We start from the raw sequence: 16,905 nt of genomic DNA, 5'->3' as shown, positions 1-16,905 counted from the left end.
GCAATTAGACATCACTGAACCCCCAAATGGCATGTGAACATTATCCTAGCTACTGTACGGCTGAAGCAAATGAAAAAAAAAAAAAAACAAAGAAAAGGGGAGCCCTATTTAGACCTCCTATGCTAATTCTCAGGGCTAACCCAAGCACCTGCAACAGCATTTAAGTTCAAGACAATGATAAACAATTCAGACCAGCTCTTAACTTGCAGCACAGTGAATGCAGAGGAGTTGAGGACTGTACTCAGGCAGGTCGCTATGAGGATGTTTTTAAAATTGTCACTTCCCCTCCCCATTCATTGCACTGGGGACTAAGGACTGACAGTCATGGAAAAACATGGAGCTGAACTGTTCCTCGTTGTCTTGATAACATGCAGCTATATTCATCTTCGGTATGGGTACCTGAGTCCAGATCTAAAGCATTTGCTCAGGACTGACCAGAGAGTCCAGGGCGGACCCAGGAACAGAATCCAGCACTCTTGACTCTGAAGTACAAGGTAAATGTGCAAACTGGACACTCCGGTACCTCTCTCAAAGCCCATGTGGGATGGAAATCCTCACAGGAAACATGGAGGTCCCTGCACAGTGTCCTAGGAGAGGGGGCAGTTTGCAAATTTATAAACTGAGCAGAAACTGAAGAACAGACAGTAGAAGAGGTATAATTTTATCTTTCTAGTCTCTTTTGGCTCCTCTTACATTGGTTGTGAACCTGCTTGCCATTAGCTTTGAGTATTGAGGACAATGACTATACTAATTTTAATTTTCTGATTTCCATAAATATCTCTTCTTTGACACAAGCCACACTGGTTGTATTTGGTGGTGAAGCTATTGCAACTCGATTGCTTTCAGTTGAGGAGTTTGCATACCGCCACCAAAGCGTGTCTATACAAACTTTGGCATGGTCAAGGAGCTACCACAGTCTCATAGAACTGCAGGCTTCTGCTGCAAGTTCCTAGATGTGCTTAACCCACCAAAGTCATATATGTTTTCTCCTCACCCAGAAACCCCCTTCTCCTGCGGACAGCCAGAGCTGTGGCCAGTACAGAAAAACAGTGACTTGCTTTCAAGGTGCCAACAAGACTCCTTCCTAGCACTGGCATGAGTGACAGCCTGTAAAATACTGCAGAGTTAAGATTCACCCCAGTATTAACTTCCTCACTTATATTTCCTCCTGAGCATTCCTGCATCTGAAGTCTGTGAAATGCCACCATTCCAAAGGGTAAAGCAAAGAATTACAACTTATCATGAACACTGTACACAGAACATTGCTCTCTTTTTTTCCTTTTGTTCCTACCTAATTCTACTTTTTAGAAAAATTATTAAAACTAATTGCATTATTTAATCCCATCACATAAAATCCTCCAGTGTTTCATTAATCAATGTAATCAAGCCAATCAAACTAGATAAAGGAGATCTTTTAGCAGGCTTTGATGAGATTTTATCAAAATCTCAGTGCATATTGTAAAGTCTTCACATTCTCAGAAGCAAACTAACTGTAGAATGTGGAAGCTTTATCAAGCAGACACTAATAAAGCAGATGATGCTTGGACCATTTTATGAGGTTCTTCATATTAAACTAATAACCAAAATGTTTTTGTATTATATATAAATATATAAAGGCATATGGAAATAGCATTGATTTTGTATACATAGAAAGATTGCTATAAAGCAATTATTAAGTAATGATGAAGATGCATGTCTGTAAGTCAGCAGACCACAAAGCCAAAATACTGTCAGGAAAATGCAGTGGGTAATGCAAAAGTTTTAACAGCTGTAAGTGAAGAGCCTTATTAAAAGCACAAGCCATTTCCTTCTAAATGTAGTACTCTTACCCCACATCTGAATCATAAACAAATACAAATTAATCAGCTCTGTCTTGCACCACACTGATGTTTGCGTCTCTTCTTCCCCCTTCAGGTCACAGCTCCCATTCTTCATGTTTTTGTGCTGACTAATCAGGAGTATAAGCTATTGAAGTACTACCACAAAAATAAAATTTAAAGAGGTGTTGATGTAATACAGCACCATAAAACCAGGAAATGTGTACAGTTGGTGGATGCTACACTAGAAACACAGACTGTTACCAGGTTGATTTAACTCCTTATAAAACACTTTGGCCAGAAGAAATACCGCCAGGATCCCATCTAACGGGCTCAGAGAACACAGTATAAAATGCCATCGGTGTATCCCTATGGCTTCTGCTCCTTGCAGTTAACTTGGCTTCTCAGATATGACAGTTGTAGCAGCTACTACCCCGCAAGCACAAAGACTTGCCAACACAGAAAATCCTAAACTCTTGGGTTAAACAATCCCTACTTAATCTAGATCTATAAAAAGACGCAAGGTCACTGCTTCTTGAGGGAGGTCCTCTCCTACCACTGGGTTTCTAGCAGTAGTAGCAGGGATGGTGTTAACAGACTCTCTTGGGCATCTTGTGGACAGAAATATCTTTTACTCACCCAGACTCCTCCAGCTCAGCTAGTATAGGGCATCCATGAAATTCACTGACTGCATGACTGTGAATATTGTGCCACACTTGCATCCTTGTCCTGCCTTCATTTCATGTGTGCCTGGGGTCACCAGCACAGCTAGGATGAGGAGACACTGTGAAACACCCAATAGTTAAGTGCAATATCCCTTAGGATCTAATATCCCAGGAAACCTCAGGCAGTTACTCTCTTGGCTCAGTCCAGCCTGGCTTAGGAGACCCCCAAAAAAAATTGCATTCCAGAAAGCAGACCTTGAAGCACCAAAGAAATCAGCCTGACAAGTAGCACACACTGCCTGCAGAGCAGGGAGAGTTGAAAAATGAGTACTGCTTTCTCTCACAGCTACCTCAACATTTGTTCCAGCCGAAAACATTAGAAGTTTCACCGCTTTCTCTCCTTCAGAGACTCTCTGGGCCAAATCCTCCCATCCCAGCTGGAGCTGTATTCACCCTCCCTTTTTTCTCTTAGGCTACTACATGGAGATAAGCAACAGGTAGAGTCAACGCTGGCCATTTTCACAATGAGTTCAGCACTTCAAGAGGCACTGTTAGAGCTGAACAATCCAGAGGAAATAACGAAGGAGGAGGATCTTGGGTTTTATTTAAAATCAGGCAACATGGCACCACTTGCTTGCTTAGAAAGATGCTGGGCTGACTGTGTAGGTAGCAGCCCAACAACAGCAGAATCTAATGAGTGCTGTAATTTTGCCTTATCTTGTGCTTCCATTTCAGTTCTGTGTTGCAAATAGTTTTAGATGGAATTAAGCTTGTCTCCCTCACAAGCAGACTTTGCTGTTTTTTCCTTCCCTTTCCTTTATCCAAGCTCCCAACAAATACAGCTCAATTTAAAAATAAAACCAGGGCTGAGCAAAGGAAGTTAGTCACGGGAGTAGCCGAGCTCTGCAAGGTCTGTAAAAAAGCGTGGGAAGCCATGGATGAGCAGCTGTGGGCACCTCAAGCCTGATCCACCTGTCTTGGCTGTGTACTCAAAGGAGCAGCCCTGCTCTACATCTGCTGCAAAATTGGACCTGATATGCCTAATGCAATCCCTTCAAAAATGGAGATAGACTTTTGCTTTGAGAGAGTTGTTATATTTTTTCTTGAAATCAACTTTGCATTACCAGACCTCATCCGTAATCCCTATGGTGCCAAAAAGTCACTTCACATTAGCTGAAATCAGAGCTTTCTAGTTACGGACACACAAGGTCAAACTATTCTCAAAACATTTTCCAGCAAGTTAAAACATTGAAAATATTCTCTGTAAAAATCAGCGTAGTTTGCTGAAGGGAGTAGTGTGTGATCAGCAGAGGCTTTTGCTCATTTGTTATAGCCGTTACAATCAGGATGGGTTTATTATGTTAACTGGTTAATTAACCAATATAGCTGGTCATGTCCTAACTACTGTCATCAGAAGGAAAATATTTGTTTCATCTTGATATTCAGCAATTAGAGGAATAAATCCAGCGATTTGGGGTTTATGGAAGGGCGGTTCCCACTGTCACAATTCTGTACCATCTTTTTCATTCCACTGGAATGGCTTTTATTGTGCTTTTTAAGTTGTTTAATTACTTCAAGAGGAAGTATAAAATTTGTATTTGATTTTTTTTTCCACATCTTTAATTTAAAATAAAATTATCAGGAGGAGGAGAAATTGTAGTGGGATGCTGGGTTCCCAGTCATCCCAGCACACCACATCTCTGCTCTTTGGACAGCAATCACAGGAGCCCGGCAGCAAGCTGTGGATGAGGTTCTTCCAAGCAGCAGCATCTGGCTCTCTGGCAAGCGGAACAGGCGGCCGCACCGACCGCATTGGAGTTGCCCGTGGGTTTGTCACGTGGGGAAGCTGCTGACGGACTATCTGGGTTGCTCTGTCCTTGTCTCAATTACATTTCCTTTAGACACACACCTTTGAGGGTACCAAACCCTACTGCTAGAAGGCTCCACTTGCTCCTCCAAGCGTGACCTGACAGTCGAACCAGTGCATTTCCCTGTGCCCACACCCAAAGTGCCCCACAGGTCACACCCGTGCAGAAGGACAACCAAAACTGATGTTCCTGTGAATTTAAGGCTGTCCTCCAGGATGCTGAACTAGCAAAAACATGCCTGACATTTTAACATAGTTGTGTGTTTATGAATAGCTCGTTAATCAAAAGATTTTTTGATTCTTTTCCCTTTTGCAGAAGCTTTGCCAGCTCACATTGGGGAAGGTAAATGTCTTCTTTCTTGCACTGTCAGCAACACAACTGCAGGTGGTGGTGATTTCTAGAGTGCTGGGATGGACGCTGCCAGATGCCAGCATCGAAGACAAGCTCTGAGCAGGGGATATGGTGCTCCACACATGTCTGCTCCCTCTCTTCTTCACCCACTTCCCGCTAGTGAAACAATTATGGCAGCCTTGTACAGAAGTGGACTTTTTTTAAAAAAAAAAGTATAAACACAACCTAAACCTGCTCATATTAAAGCAATTAAGGAATTAAGGGATGTCACAGCATGTGGGGAGAACTAAACTATTATTTTATTTCTTGATAGATAGTAAGTTCACTGAAAATTTGAGTATCATGCCATTCAAAACTGTTTGTTAGTGTGGGTGAAATGTGGAAAATAAAAAAGCCTTAATACATTTGGATATTCTTTTAAGGAAGACTTTATTTTGAAAATGGAAGTGTTTGAGATTGTTTATTTCTTCCAAATATTTTTTTAAAATTTTCAAATAGCATTTTTCTTACCAAAAATAAAATAAAAGGAGTTTTCAAAGGAATTATACAGCCTATAAATAAAATATTTTACGTCAGCTACACAAAATGTCTGTGGTTGATTCAAAACCATATTTCCAAGGGTTTTTAAATTATCTGTAAAATCTAAGAAAACGAATAACTGTTTTCAGTTCTGTATAGTCCACTTTTATCCTGACTGTTTTCTGCCTCAGTCACCAAAAAGAAAACTCATTATCCACCCAGCTCCATACATAAGGTGCAAAACTCTACTGAAGGATTTTGGATTAACGCAACAACCTTTCCATCAGCCAGACAACTCCCTTCTCTGTCAACTCAAAAGAAGAAAAAGTTGGAAACTCAAGTCTAGAGCAGATGAATAGGTTGGTACTGTGTGAGTTTTCTAAGAAGCATCCAAACAAGAATCGGTTTAGGAAGAAGTTTGGGCTGAAAGCTTGTCTGCAGTGCTGCGCAGAAAAGGGAAATCCCAGCTATGGGCCGGGTGACCACTTGGGGAAATCACAGGAGGAGGATTTTGCGAGTGAGAGCCATTCCCAGGTGGTTTAAGGCCTTTATAAGGATTTAGCATGGAGTGCTTGCTGCCTTAAACAAAACAAAACAAAAGAAAAAAAAAGAGGGGGAAAAGAAAGAAGAAGGGGGAAGAAGGAAATGCAAGTATAAAAACTGGTTTTTACCATAAGATTAAGGAAACACAGAATAAATAAAGTACAAACTGACATTTGATGGATTTATAAGTGTTCCATCAGGACAAAGACTTGAAAGTATTGATCCATGCTGCAGTATTTTGGTTTGGTTCAATAAATTTGGAATCTCCTTCACCCTCCCAAGCCACACGCATAGGCAAAAACTGGCTCCGAGAGGAGGGCATATCCAGTGCCACTGCCACAGCCACTGATGCCATATTCCCTGTGAAACCAACAGCCCGGCTCTTTTTTACTTTCACTATAAGGACATGGGTGATATCAGTGCACAAGAGGAAGAAGAAAATATTTCAGTGAAAGGAGAAAACTCTCAAGGTTATCAATTCATATAAGCCAAGCTATCCTATATGCTGGGGACATATGCAGGAAGGAGCCCATCTCTCCCTCAGGATGCCACTGCTTTCTCGAGGAACAAGAATGGGAGGCTGTGGGGAACTCCGCCACCTCTAGTGAATTTGGGCAGATCCCTCAATATTCTTCCATCTTTTAAAAAGGGAGAACTTTCCAGGGTATAAATTTGCAATTCTTTGGTTTCCAGGGAGGGAACTGCTTTTATAAATACAACTGGTTCTAATTAAGGCAAGCAGCCAAATTAAGCCCTTGAAGCTGCATGGCCTTGTACGTGCAGCAGAGCCTCCTCAAGGTCCAGGATCATGAGGTGAGCAGAGGGCAAAAGCAACTCTTTGCAAATGCTTATGAGGCTTGCTATTGGAATGAGCACCTTGCACTCTTGATCTGTCTCAGATGTGTAGCCACATGAGTTTTTACACATCCTTCAGTTAAACCTGAGTAAAATTTAGCACTCTGGGACATCATGTGGAGTTGTCCATTTGCCCGTTTCTCCGTGGGTCTCTAAACCATGTAAATGGTGCTTCATCAAGGACTATAGAAGTGTCATTTGAAATTCCTTCTCTGGAAGACGCTGTGAGTGTTATTTCCTTGGATTTTTAAGGCAGGCAATAAGAAGCCTGAAATGCTATATTAATTTCATAACTAATGATAATTAAAGTATTTAATAATATACAAAGCAATAACTAGAGTTTCATTCAGCATGAAGTTCTCTGATCAGCTCACCCATAGATACCCAATTATTGGTCAGCCTTTTTTTTCCCACAATACACAACATCCTTGTCCACATTTTTCTAAGGTCCCCAGCTGCATCTCTCAAAACCATTCTGCCATTTCCATTCCATGGTGATTTTCTCATCAAGATTTTGAGTCATGCACAGGTTTGACAAAATGGCCATACTTGAAGCAAAAATGTACAAACTTCCAAGGCTTAGTGCCACAATGTGAAAAGCATCTCTGTGGGAGCATAAGGAGACCCGTTTCTCTCCGAAATATTTTTCCTCAAAATAAAGGCCCACTTGGGATGCAAAATTAGCTTGTCTGCCTGAGAAACAGCTTGCATATCTATTTACTTTAGTAAATGGTCTTGGATCTGTGATCTTAGTGCATGTGCAAAATCTGGAGTGTTAAAAGTCCTGTGTTTCATTGATAATAATTTATATATCTCACACTGAAAAGCTTTTCTGAATAACAAGTGCAGGGTAAAATACAGCCAGTGGTGTTTATATTAGTTCTTTTTTTTTTCTTTTTCTAATAGGCTTTATATAATAACTCCTGTAACAATTAATCCAAGCACAGAGGCTGAAACTATCTACAGTGCAAGAGGATAGCACGAAAATAAAGTATTTTATTAAAAAATGCACTCTGGTTTAAAAATCCTTAGTTATGTGAAGGGAATTGGCCTTCTTCCTTTTTATAGTGTTTCTTCAATAAAGAACTGCAGTAAGTTAAGGAGAGTTGGGTAATTACACTATTATACTATAATTTGCATTGCTTGATAATGCTTATGTCAAAAAATGTTGGGAAGTTGCATTTCAATAAAACATTTAAATCGCTGACAGCCTGCGGCTTCCTGTACTGTGTAGACTAAAGACATACAGCAACTTGTTCTGAATTTCCCATCAGATATCAAATGCGTAGATTTATGGACTGTATAGACTAAATCGCAACAAATGCCTTAAATACAGAATTGTAGAAACCTACTCGCAGCTCCATGCTTGGGTAGGGTTCCTATAACAGTAGTCCAAAATCCTCCAGGTAGTCCAAAAGCAAAGTATGATACAAGAAAAACACACTGGGGATAAAAGCGCAAAAAAAAAAACCAACCCAAAACACAATGGGGCTGAAGTTACCGCTTTCTTATCTTTCACTAAAGAGTATGAACTGATGAAATGAAATGAAAATCCTGTCCTATTTCTCAAAGACAACACGAGGAAAAGACACATGGCACAGCAAGTCTTAGCTGGACATCCATGCCCCAGCCTACTCCATCTTCCTGCACATACACACACACACACGTGCACCAGCCCCAAGGACTCTCCCCACACACAGGACTTGTGTATGCTGTGCCGAGCACCATCACAGCTCCATCCTCCTCCTCTCAGCCACAGGCAGGGCTGAAGAGCCAGTTTCTGCTCTTCCAGGCTATTGCCTTTGCACCAACCCTGATCCCAGCACTGGCCAGATAACCAGAGCAGAAAGACAAGCCAGAGCATTGGCCGTGGCCCTCCTCCTCAAAAGACAACCTGCAGCCAGCCCCACTCTCACTCATCCTTACCATAGCAAGCTTCAAATAAACTACCCGCATTTTTTATCTGTTATCTTATCTGCACCTCATCCTGATGACTCTAGGTTTACACAGAGGAAGAGAAGAACTTCAGGGCTTGGAGGATATTCTCATCCGTAGACTCAGCACAAAATACTTCCCAGGCAGACACCAACAATGCTTCACGTGGCCAAACTAAGACACCTCAGAAAGATTCTGCTCTCACTAATTGAGTTGTCAGCACCTCCTGAACTCAGACCTCTCTTGGTGTTCAATGCTGCCACGTCAATCAAGACACCACATCAATTGAGGCAGCCACATCACCAGTCCGCCTAAACGAGGCACCAAGAAATGGTCACAGTGAGTACGGAAAAATACATGGGCAGGGCTGTGTTATTTACAGGTGCCTGCATTTCAGCTGTGGATGCAAAAAGCAAAAGGAAGGTGTCACCTTGCACCAGCAAGGAGCTGAAGAACTAACCATCACAGGCTAGAGCAGCTCAGACTGTAAACGTGGTTTGTTTTGTTGCATAAATATAGGTGTCTAGTGTCACCTGAGATGCCCCTGGGTGTCCCAGCTGGCCTCCAGCTACTGAGCCAGGAGGGCACAGATCTCCTGCAAGTCCTCTGCCAGACCCACCAGTGCTACATGGCCAACTCAGGGACTCGAGGGCATCTTGGATCCTCCTGACAACTGTGTTCAGGCAACTGATTTGAACCCTGTGCCACAGCAGTGTGTGGGGGCAGGACACAGCTAAGAAATTACAAAAATCCACCCAGAAGACATTTATTTTCCCGAGAAACTTCTCACCAAAAGATCTCATTGCAGCATTGATCCGTGAATGCACATGAAAGGAGGCTTTTTCTTCTCAACAACCTGTTGATAACACATTTACCTGCACCATTCGTACAAAAACAAACACAGAAGGCAGGCGCACTTCCATGGAAAATACTGCTACATCTGTTTCAAGTTCCTGCTTCCTAGGCACAGGCATAAACCGGTGTGTCATTAACATCCCCCTTACAGGGACAGATTTTAGAGAAATCAACAGACAGCCCCTAGCACAGCTGTCTCTGGACAGGAAAATGAAAGCTCCACAAACTCCCTTCCTCCCGTCAAAATTCCCTTTGCAAGCAGCCATCTGAGTAGGCGCGGGCGAGCGGGAGCTGCGGGAAGAGCAGTGCTCCAGAGAGCGAAGATGAGAAGAAGGAGGTGGGCGTCCCAGGGGACTGCATCCTCCTGTACCATTAAGCCTGCGGGCAGATCAGCCAGGGCTCTGGGAGCAGGCAGGGGAGGGAGATAAAAGGCTCCTGGAAGAAATCAGGTGCAGAGGGTGGGCAGATGCTGCTAAAGCGCAAAGAGACCCGGCCAGGCTCATTTGTCTGGAAGGGAACCAGCAGGAACTTTCTTTTTATCTCCGATTGCGGATGTTAGGGTAGTTCCTAAAGGCCACAGCCAGTTTGGACCCCACCGCTCTGCCTCTCCCTGCCTGTACAGGGAAGGAAATTACAGCCTTATTTTTTTCCACAGGTAGAAAATCCCCCACCATGACAGCCTCAGACCCATTAACTCCTCTCTGCCTGCAGGACCCACTTGGGCTCTACCTCCCCCAGCAGCAACCCGGCTGGGTGGTGTTGGGTCTGTTTGTCCAACAACCAGTTGAAGGTGGCCAGGTGTTTCTGGCCTGACCCAGGGCTCTGCCAGAGCCAGCCCTGCTTGCCCGCACCAGCCACAGCTGCCTCTGCCTGAGGATTAGCTGTGCTCCACCTGCTCTGCCCGGGATTTCACGGGGCATCCCCTGGCACATCCCTGTCTGTCTGTCTGTCTGCCCAGGGATTAGCCTGACCCTACCTGGGCTGCCCCCAGCTCTGCTTGCCAGGGTGGACCCAGCCTGAGCAGCTCTCCTCTGTGTGGGCTGGTAGGCCACAGCTGTCCGTCCATCTGTCTGCCCAGGAGAGATGGATGGGCACTGCTCTGCCCATCCAACCTCCACGTCTGTCTGTCTGTCTGAGAGCTACAGATGGGCACGGCTCTCCCCATCCTACCATCACATCTGTTTGTCTGAGAGGGGAGGCTGGACACTCTCATGTCTGTCGGTCTGTCTGGGAGAGCAACCACACGCTGCCATGTCTGAGGGGATGCTGGGCACAACCCTGTCCATCTGTCTGTCTGTGAGGGGATGCTGGGCACAACCCTGTCTGTTTGTCTGTCTGTCTGTCTGTCTGTGAGGGGATGCTGGGCACAGCCCTGTCTCTGTCTGTCTGTCTGTCTGTCTGTCTGTCTGTGAAGGGATGCTGGGCACAGCCCTGTCTGTCTGTCTGTCTGTCTGTCTGTCTGTCTGTCTGTCTGTCTGTCTGTGAAGGGATGCTGGGCACAGCCCTGTCTGTCTGTCTGTCTGTCTGTCTGTCTGTCTGTCTGTCTGTCTGTGAAGGGATGCTGGGCACAGCCCTGTCTGTCTGTCTGTCTGTCTGTCTGTCTGTCTGTCTGTCTGTCTGTCTGTCTGTCTGTCTGTGAAGGGATGCTGGGCACAGCCCTGTCTGTCTGTCTGTCTGTCTGTCTGTCTGTCTGTCTATGAGGGGATGCTGGGCCCAGCCCTGTCTGTCTGTCTGTCTGTCTGTCTGTCTGTCTGTCTGTCTGTCTGTCTGTGAGGGGAAGCCGGGCACTGCCAGCTCTGCCTGTCCCTGAGGGGACGCTGGGCACAGCCCCGGCCGCCTGTCCGTCCCTGAGAGAGGCCGAGCACCGCCCGCCCTCCCGGGGAGCCGCCGTGCCCGGTGCGGGGCCGCCCGGCCCCCCTGCCCTCCCCGGGGGGCGGCGGCGGCGGCAGCTGCGGCGGCGGCGGGGGAGGGCCGGGGCGGGGAGGGGCGGCCGCCCGGCGGGACCGAGCCTGGGGCGGGCAGCCCGCGCCGCTGGGCACCGGCACCGGGGCCGCCGCCCCCCCCCTCCTTCCTTCTCCTCCTCCCGGCGGAGATGAAAGGCTGCCGGAGGAGGGGGGCCCGGCCGGGATTAGGCCCGGGGGCCGCCGGAGCTGTCGGCCCCGGGGAGGGGGCGCGGGAGCCCGCCCCGCCGGGCAGCGAGCGGCCACATTGTCTCCGGTGCCAGCCCGGGCGGGACCGCGGGCAGCGCGCGCGGAACATCCCGAAAGGCCATTTGCACCCACGGGAGGCGGCTGACAGGGACCCCGCGCTCCGCTCCGCTCCGCTCCGCCCCGGCCGGGCGGGGGTGCGGGACTCCGGCTGGGAACCCCCCCCAAACCACAGCCGACCCTGACACCACCCCCTCAAAAAACCACCACAGCCGACCCTGAGCCCCCCAAGTCACCGGCTCGGCTTTTGCAGGCTGGGGGGTGCCCCCCGCCCGGTGCACCCCCCGCCCGGTGCATCCCCCGCCCGAAGGGTGCCCGCGGGGCCGGCGCTGGCTGGGGGAGCAGTTTGCGCGGTTATCGTATATATATATTAATTAGATTTTCTTTTCTTTTCTTTTTTTTTAGGGAGAAATTGCGCTGCTCTAGTTTAATTATTTTATTTCTAATTATCAAAGCAACTTCGCTTCCAGGAAGGGGGTTTGAGTAGGACTTTTAACTCGGGGAAGGGCGCGCACCGCTCGGCACTGCTCCGCGACCCCCCTCCGGCCCGCTCCGCAGGCGCGGAAACACCGCCCGGCCCCGGGCGCACGGGGTTTTACCGAGCCGTCCCTCCTAGGGGAAAAAAAATAAAAATAAAAATACAGAGCAAACCCTCAGCCACCAACGCTCGGCATAAATACACGTTATCAGCAAATTGAGCAAATGAAAGTTTAATATTTTTTTTTCCCCCCAAGCCCAAAGAAATGCCTTAAGCGAAGGCGTCGCTCAGGCGAACGCTGGCGCTTGGCAGCGCTGGAAATGAGCGGGGGGGAAAGGACTTTTCCCTTGGCTGTGGGGCACGGATTCGTTTGCAAACTGCAGCTTAACCGCTACCACCACTCCGCATTGTCATGCTCTTAAATATCCTGAATTAGGCAGCTCTTAAAAGTCCCTTTAAACCAGGCGGCGGGGGCGAGCCCTATTTGCACAACTTCTTGGGGTTGTGCTGCCATTACAAAAAAATATTAAATAATAATAATAATAAGGGGGGGCGGGGGGCAAAGCGGCGGGGACGGTGCTGCTGGGTTTATCGGTGGAGCGGGGGAGACGGCGGCGATGCCCGGGTGCTGCTGCTGCTGCTGGAGGAGGGGATGAGCTGTGCCCGGGCAGGGCGGAGGGGGACGCGGGGTGCAGCCCCATCACCTCTCAGGTACGAGCACTTCCATTGACATTGATGTAACTACATTAGAGTTAATGGCAGCAGCCTGGTCCTCATTATTAATTGTCTTTGTGTTTGGATAAAGTATGTAATCTTCTCCTCAACCACACCATTAAAATAGGTTGCCTTTTCAATTAAGAACTGTCTTGAGCACAGCAGTCAATTTTCCTAATGAAGATGCATTATATTTTCACTTTTTTTTTTTTTTTAATAATGGAAAAATCCCACGTTTTCATTAGGCGTGATTACGGAGAAAGTACAAGAGGGGGTTTGTCTAAACTAAATGTGGCCCGTGTAGTGTATTAAATACCAGGCTTTTAAATAAATTGAAATTTCATACAGATAAGACGTGAGGTTGGGGTACAAATACGGGCAGATTCGCTTCCTTCAGATTAAAAAAATGCAGTATCCATTCTTTAAAACGCACTTATCAGATAGAAAATAATGATTAAAACAACTACAGTCCACTCTTAGCTGCAATTACTCGGGTAAACTTTTCACTCAGCCTAGTTTGCTTACATTAAACCTGAGGATGATGCTTTAAAATAGACTTGCACTTTCTGCTAATGTGCAGCTTTGGGGAACAAATAGCACAGTTTAATCATGCAGAAACACACAGGAGCCAGAATAGTCTCACAATTAATTTACCAAAATAAACCCGAAGCTGCCTGCATTGTTTAATATTTAGCTTCCACTCCCCTCCTTCCCCTGGAGAAAAACAGCCCTAGTTCTTTAGAAAGGAGGAAGGTTGGGGGAGCTTTGGAGTTGGGATTTTTCCTCCTTTCTTTTTACATTGGAAAAGAAATATTTCATCGTGTGAAAGCAAAGAATTAAATTTTACATAATATAAAACACTTGGGGAAAAAAAAAAAAAGGGAAAAAAACTCCAAAGACTGTAGGGGGCGGGGAAAAAAAAAAAAGTGCTATATTTGTGAGCCTGAGAAGCTGCAAAGGGACGGTGTCTGCATTTCACCGCAGCGTTGTACTTGTGGGATCTTTGTTACCGGACACACAGACACTCGCGGGCACACAAGCCAGACCCTTCCTGCACGGAAAACACCATCACCCATACGCAATTTAAGAAAGGAAAAATTAGCTGTAGTCTTCGGAGCTAGTTCTAAAGTTCCCAATATGAAAAATAACTGCCCGCAAGGGAGAATGAAGTTAAGCATAAGAGTAATTTCTTATTCACATAGTAACAACAGTTGGTTTCTGATCTTTTGCAAGCTTTCTGCGTTGTGGCTTTGTTTGGTTGGAGGTGTGTGTGCTTTGGGGGTTTGGGGGGTATTTTTGTAATGAACATTTGTTTCTCCACCAGCCAGCGGCTAAAGAAGATCTGCAAAGAATGGCAAAGAAGATTTTCGATTAAAACCTTAGCCCATCTCCACGGATTACTTTATATCGATTCCTATATATATGGCTGCAATTGATGGGCTCTAATTAAAAATCCAAAGGGAGGGAAAAAAAATAAAAGTTCTTTCTGGGTCTCGATAAAAGGAGCTTTTCATATACGGGAAATAAAGGTTGTAAAAGGTTACAAACGAAAGACTAGTTTAAAGCTTCTCTGCGGTTTTCTTTTCTTCTTTCTTACAAAACCCCTTTTCTGGCTCTTTCTCTCCCTCCCCCCCCCCCCTCCCCCCGACCCCTTCATTTCTCCCAAGTTTGCCAACACGCAAGATATGGGACTGTAACCGTTATTTTAATATCTGGGTTGGGAGCTATAATCTGATTGCTGCAGAAAGCTGCTCATCAAGGTAACTTCATGGCCTGGAGAGAAAAATTATGTAAACTGGCAGTATTAGCGCCTTTCATCAACACACACACACACACACACTCACTCACTCACAGACACACACCCCTTCCCCAGCCTCCCGCACCGGCCTCCGGGGACGCCCCGCACCGGCCCCCACGCGTGAGCCCCCCCACGCACCGCCTCCCCCAAAGACTTTTTTTTTTTTTTAATTCAATGCTGTTGAATTATTTCTCTGTTTAAACAAAGTTGGTTTGGGATATTATTTTTTTTTTGGAGGGGGTAAGACACACACACACATAGAGCCCCCCACCCCACCCCCGCCGGTGCACATAAGACTTTCGCTCAGGTGCAAGCCCTGACCTCACTTTCTCTGCGCTCGGGATAGCATTTTTAGGACTTGTTTGGCTCCCAGATGAGCTGGGCAAATTGCAGATCGCCCCTAAGTGCCTCCAACATCCTCTCCTCTCCCCCTGCCCCGGGCCCCCTCCATCCCAATTATGAAACTTGGTTTCATTTAGGCGAAGATGCTGCCTTATTTTTTTTTTTTTCCTTCCCCAAAGGAGGTGACGGGTCTGCCATTCCCCTCCCAGACGCTTGGAAAAGGAGGGGGATTTTTTTTTTTTTATCATTCCGGCGTTTTAAAACGAATCCGACCCTTTCTCCAAATGATACAGCTTTGCCAGTATCTCTGGCGTTACACCCCCAAAAGGGAGATATTGGGGTGAGGGGGACTGTCGAACTCAAAAAAAAAAAAAAAAAAAAAAAAGGCAAACCCTAAAAAAAAAACAACCCGCAATTGAATTGCAGATAAACTTCAATGAAAGTCTGGAATATTTTAACTAGACACAAATCCGATGAGGGAAAAGCTTAAAAGTGCGTAGCATGCATCGCTTTCCGGAGCCGATCAGAGATACAAAGATGACAAATTATAAATCGGTTCTTTGGGAGGGGTGGGGGGCTGGGGTTGCTTCCTTCCTTAACTTTCACCCGACCTGAATATTTTTTTTTTTTTATTTTATCCCCCCCCACCACCCGGTCATAATAACCAAGGGCAGCAGCTGAGCGCGATCAGCCTGGTGAGCGATACACACGGCAATAAAACCACTCGCGAAACGGTCGCGTTAGTAAGAAGAGTCGGAAATTAAATCAGAGGAAGAAGTAAAGAGGGAGAAAGAGAAGAGAGAAGAAACAGCTACACAGAGAGAGAAAATGGCTCTGTAACGCGATTGGCATCGGAAAGTTGGAGAACTTACTGAGAAGCAGAAGTTACAGTTTCTTTTCATCCCAGAAGCAGATTTTGTTTCTCTGAGCACAAAGTTCTTAGAGGGCAGAAAATCACACATCTCCACTCACTCCCCGTTAGCCCCAGCTAGTCTGGCTCTCTGGGACTGTACCTGCTCTGAAACGCTTTCCAAGTGGACCAGAAGAGATTGGAAAGTTAAAAAAAAAATTAAAAGAATAATAAAAAAAACCCCAAGTTCCTACAGCTGCAACAATTCTTATTAATTTTTTTTTTTGGCGACTTTTCCCCGAGCTGCAGAAGGCTGAAGGCAGAGGCAGCTGCAAAGTGTGTGCAGGATTGCTCCAGGAAAGAAGGTTCCCCCTTTTTCCCCCTCTCAGATCCAATCTTTGCAAGAGCCATTCCGACACATTGCTAAGCTAAAGGGAAATTCTCTTTGATAAAGCGGTGTTCCCAGCTTCTGGGTTTTAAAACCTAAATCTATATTCAAATCTGGCTGAAGGTGTGTTCTGGGATTTATGAAAGCCTCTTAAAGGGGTAAATTTACCAAACCGTGACAAAATCATCACAATCTTACTTTAGACATCTGAAGTGGATGAGAATTTTAAAGAGACCCTTGTTTATTTAAGTAACACTGTCCATCTCCGCCACTTGTTTTATTGGCCGCGTGAATTATTCCCAACTTCTCAGGCCGGGGGGGGCAGAGGGAAAGCCTGGGATGTCCCTGCTGCCTCTGGCAGGCTGCAGGCAGGGCAGAGCGCTGCCTGCCCACTGCCCCACGGCCAGGCAGCGCGGGCAGCTGCAGGCAGGGCTGTCAGCCCGGCTGGACTGCGAGGGCTGCGCTTCCAAACCTGCTCTCCCAGCTACTTTCTTCAGGCACTGAATTTTATTTCTCTGCTTTGCTAAGCCCTCCTCTGACACAGCCCGGCTTCCTCCAGCCCCCGAACACCCATTTCTTTCTTTCTTTTTTTTTTTTTCCCCCCTTTTATTTTTAATCGATTTCGAAAATACCCTCCTGGTCAGGATACACGGGGACGAATTATCTCTCTCATTCTTCCAAGGTGGATTAAGGTTATTAAATAATATGTGGGGGCGGGAG

At 46.1% G+C, this 16,905-nt stretch overlaps 1 long non-coding RNA gene across 1 annotated transcript in view; it reads right to left on the bottom strand.

The window, feature by feature from the left end:
• LOC114013733 (uncharacterized) overlaps nucleotides 1-16,480 on the bottom strand; it is a 99,368-nt gene extending 82,888 nt beyond the window's left edge. Inside the window, exon 1 of the long non-coding RNA XR_003556887.2 lies at nucleotides 15,820-16,480. This is a non-coding gene — a long non-coding RNA (uncharacterized LOC114013733). The remainder of the gene's footprint in view (nucleotides 1-15,819) is intronic.
• Between the last annotated feature and the right edge of the window lie 425 nt (nucleotides 16,481-16,905).

This window comes from Falco peregrinus, chromosome 1, assembly GCF_023634155.1.
Source record: "Falco peregrinus isolate bFalPer1 chromosome 1, bFalPer1.pri, whole genome shotgun sequence".
Classification (NCBI taxonomy): Eukaryota; Metazoa; Chordata; class Aves; order Falconiformes; family Falconidae; genus Falco; species Falco peregrinus.
The sequence above is the reverse complement of the archived record's forward strand: the minus strand, read 5'-3'. Positions and strand labels throughout refer to the sequence as shown.